This window comes from Nicotiana attenuata, unplaced genomic scaffold (assembly GCF_001879085.1).
Source record: "Nicotiana attenuata strain UT unplaced genomic scaffold, NIATTr2, whole genome shotgun sequence".
Classification (NCBI taxonomy): domain Eukaryota; kingdom Viridiplantae; phylum Streptophyta; class Magnoliopsida; order Solanales; family Solanaceae; genus Nicotiana; species Nicotiana attenuata.
Window position 1 is genome coordinate 305,575 of NW_017670961.1, and position 4,875 is coordinate 310,449.

At 35.4% G+C, this 4,875-nt stretch overlaps 1 pseudogene; it reads right to left on the minus strand.

The window, feature by feature from the left end:
• Nucleotides 1-1,618: 1,618 nt before the first annotated feature.
• Nucleotides 1,619-4,025, minus strand: LOC109244830 (annotated as a pseudogene).
• Nucleotides 4,026-4,875: the final 850 nt, after the last annotated feature.

Genomic DNA, 4,875 nt, shown 5'->3' on the forward strand with positions numbered 1-4,875 from the left:
TTAAAAACCCATATAAATAGCTTAGTGCAGAAATTAGCAAATTCATTTCAATGAAGTCCGGAATCCATTTAGGGGTCGGTTGGTTACCGGTTAGAGTTATGCAGGTATTAGTGTATACATGTATTAGTTTATGCAGGTATAAGTTATGTATGTATTAGTTATGCAGGAATAGGTAATGCAGGGATTAGTTATGCATGCAGTATTAGTTATGCAGGATAAGTTATGCAAGGTTGAGTTATGTTGGGATTAGTTATGCATGGATTAATTATGCGGGATTAGTTATGCGGTAGTTATATAAGGATTAGTAATATAAATGTAATATGAGTGTTATTTATTATTATCTTACTTTATTTTTATTAAAATTGTTTAGTATAGTTTAAATATATTTATTTAAACAAAAAAATACAAGTTTGAATAAAGGGTATTCTTGTCAATTTTGCGTTTTAATACAAGTATTACTAATTATGTATAAGTTATTCCACCTTCTACCTTGCATAAATAATACATAGATTCCCTCATAACTTATACATGTATTTAGTTGTACATGTATTAGTTATGCGGAAAAGAAAACACATAAACCAAACATTGTATTAGCCAATGCTATATTTTATGTGAAAAAGAGGAAAAAAACAACCAAACATTGTATAACTTATGCTAGCTTCTATGTGGAGATTATTCTTCCCCTTCTTTTAACCAAACAATGTATAAAGTTATCCTACATTTAATACATGGATAACTCCTCTCTAACCGGGCTACCAAAACGATCCCGTAAAGTATAGAAAGCAGATCAAGGGTGACATCTATATCTGTCACATATTAATAACCAGAATGACCATCAAAGGATTGAAACAAACGATTCTCGTGCACATAGTGCAACTATGATGTAATCCAAATCCCGCGGAAGAAACCAAGGACGGCCTTTCCTTTGACCTTTTCTGATCTTTAGCACCATTACTTTAAATAAATGATAGTTTTACGCTCAACAAGTAGCTGGTTGAAGTTGAAACATTGCACCGATGCTTGGGTCATTAAGTAAGTGGTGAAGTGCCTGTTGTTCCTAACTCACGATAAAATCTTTTTTGTCTTTTCGTGCATCATCTATGGCTATTTGGTCTATCTTGATCTGTCCTTTTTTCTTTTTGGGATAAGTCTGTTTCAGTCTTGTATTTCCTTATTTCTCAGCATAGCAAATGGAAAAGTGATTGCTGTTAATCTTCTGGTTAAGTTGGCACTTCACCTTTTGGTGGTTTAATTAGAATTCCTTTTTGATAATCATGAATTAATGTGGACTATACACTATACAGAGTCTGATTGTACTTAAATGAAAACTATACAAAAGGACAAAAAACAGTCGTTTCCTTCTCTGGAAATTGCAGATAAGTTTGTTAGAAACAGCACAATAACTGGCAGTGAGCAGCAGTCAACTAATAACTTGAGTTCATTGAGAACCAACATCCATCCCTTAATAAAGCAAACTAATAGAGAAGGAAAAACGGAGTTTAGAATATCAAAATATCAGCCAATATAGGGAGTGAAGGAAGACTTATAATCTCTTTTGGGTTCAAGAAATCTAAAATGTCTATCTTAGTCAAAACCAGCTTAGAGTAGGAGTCACGGCTCATAAATTCCCCTGCATGTATAAAAGAATCTGATTGAACGCAGATAAAAGAACGCATAATTGTCCTTGTATTCATTGCTAAGACTAGAAGAATAGAAGATAGAAGATCGATGACATACAAGCAACTGCATACACTGATCAATGAGTAACACACCTTTTAATTTGATCAACTATAAAAATGCTTTGAACTCTCAACATGATACTAACCATATCTTACCTCTGAAATAATAACAAGAATGAGAAACCATATAAGCAACTCTATCCACAAATCATGAAAACACAACTATAGTCTATGTTACTCAAACTCTCCGAAAATGTCGCCGGGTGCATGTCGATCCTCCCAAAATAGAGTATTTTTGGAGGATCCGACACGGGTGCGACAACATTCTGAGAGTCCGCGCAACATAGACTAAAGTACAGTTGCTCACATTATGAGAGATATACCTGAATTAGACCCTTGACACGCCATACGTTATGCCTTCAAAACCACTATCTGTGAGTCATCTGGATGCATTGAATGCAACTCTTGTCGGACGGATTCAATACTCGCGTTATGCTCAGCTGAAAGCTGGATCGCAAGAACCTCTCCTGTAGCCTTCACAAGCCTTTCTAAAACAGCTCGGGAATCACCTACATTAGCAACATAAAGGGTGCCATTGCAGATCACCGCAACAAGACAGCAAGATCCAACAGCAGCTATCTGCGGCTTCGTTGGCCATTGCTTTTGCAACCAGGAGAAAGAATCCCTCTTCTGTTGCTTGAAATGATTTTTCGTATTACATCCACAGACATACAATTTTGTTCAGCTGCAAACCCTACAATATAAAAGGTGCAGACTGATTAATTCAAATGGCAAATAAGCTAATATGCTAGATATTTTAAAGGCTTTTTCATTTTTTGTCGGTCGACATTAATTACGGGCGCTAGCCCAAATATACAAAACAAGATACACTGATTATGTATATAACATGTATATGTAAGTATATTATATGTATATTTACACTTAATATTACAAAAAATATACATTTGCCGCTATTATTTTTAGGGCGGCCCAAAAATGTAATTATCCCTATTTTAAATTTAAAAAAAATACCCTGGCATTTTTCTTATTAAAAGATTTACTACATAGCATTTAACTAGCTTACCAACATCATTCCGAACTACACTGGATTGATGCAATGCAATAGACAAATGAGTACTTTGGTCAATAAAAAAGGTCTAGTTGCTTACTCTTGAGATGCTGAAAGAGGTGATCATTGATATATCGTGATGTTTCAGGTCCACCATGACCATCATATTATCCCAAGCAAACGTACCGTAGGGGCCCGAATCAAGCAAGCTCAAAGAGCCCGACTCGATCTGGCTTTGATCCTCCAGCAAATTATTTGGCCTGTACAACTGCCATTGAGAACTCACCAATCAAGTGTTGACCACTGTCCTTATACCAAAAAAGTCCATCTTGCCGTCCAGCTGCATCCGAACCAGCGTTATACAGAACGGTCCGTTGATGGCCGCCAACAGGCCCTCAGGAAATTTATCAGTCTTGATAACATCCCTCATTTCATTTCACCTCTGCTCTACTCCAATTCTTCAACAGCCAAAATAAAAGAGCAGTCTAACTAAACTCTAATTTGGTTATTACTCTCTTATCCTTGCAAACAAGAAACAAGCATATATTAACAAGAAGTTCAGCTATACAACTACTTCAAGAATCACAGAATTGGGAAAAGATCATAGCTTTAACCATAAGAAATAAATCTACATAGTAAAACAGAGAGTTCCAAAGTCCAAAACCCAATTTTAACACCAAAGAAGAATAAACAATGAAGTGGGCTGAGAACCTCGGGTTCTAAACCCATACTAGGTGATTTCTTTCTATCTGTCCGAGCCTTAGTAGACACAGTTACCCATACCCGTGCTGGTGGGAGGCACCAAGTACCCTTTGGAATTACTCGAGAGTACGCCCAACCAACACGAACACATCCCGACAAGTCCAAATACCCTTTATTGGACTTATCCAAAGGCTCGAAACACTACGTGCAGCTCAACAACTAAAAATGAAGACTCAAGTCAAACTTAAGGATCCTAATGTTCCAATTTTCATGCAACGGTGCCACCGAAATGCTACCGAGCCCCTCAGTGCCTAATCGAACATATGCACAAGTCCAAATACAATCATATAAACTTACTAGGAGCATCAAATCATGAATCAAAGCGCGAATACTAGAATCATGACCAACAACCTAGCAATTTTCAGACTACATCAGCAATGACAAGAAGCAAATTGGGGTAAAATTACACACTACAGTCTACACTGAAAACCAGTCAATCCTATCTCACATACCCAAATGAACAAAACACAGTAAATTCATAACACAGAAAGCACAGAAATCAAATAAAGTTCACAGCTTGGAGAATTACCTTTCTTGAAAAAATAAGTAGAAAGATTAGACTTTGATGCAATTAGGCCTATATTACGCTATATTTTTTTCTGGTCAGTTACTGAATCTTTTCAATGATAATGACTGAGATCTGAAAAAAGACATAACAATCCATGTGGGTCTGAAAGTGTTAGATCTATAGATCCATCAAAGCTTCACCCCTTAACTATACACAGTAAAGATTGAGTCTTTTTTTCAGTTCTTGTTTCCTTCTTCTCTCTCTTCTCTGGTTTTACTTGTAAAAAGAAAATAGAGAAATTAAAGAGGAAAGAAGAAGAAAAAGATAAGTACTATAATAAAGAAAAAGGGAGTGTTGGGTGGGGGAAAGGTTTTACTTTATCTGTGTGTGATTAAACTAACTGAACAGAACAACCACACTCTCTCTCTCTCTCCAGTGTTTATCAGTAAACAAAACCCAAACCCTTTCAGGAAAAATCCAACAAAATTAGATGGTTAATACTTACAGCTTGTTTGGATGGTTGTTACCTGTCATTTCATAATGTATCGTATCGTATTTTATTATATCGTTTGATAAATATATGTTTGGATAGATTATATCATTTTACCATCGTTTCATGATATTACACACCAGCAATATGAAGATAAACTTAAAAATATTATAAAGAAAAATTATTATATAAAAAGGTAGGATAAAATGATAAAATAAAATTATTTAATAATAATAAAGGGTGACATTGAGAGAAAAAGACAAAGGTAAAGACGCGACCACAACAAATCGATCGTTACATAAAGTGGCACATTTCGTCGTTATGTAACGACGGATTTAACGATACGATACAATAAAATTTAAGTAAC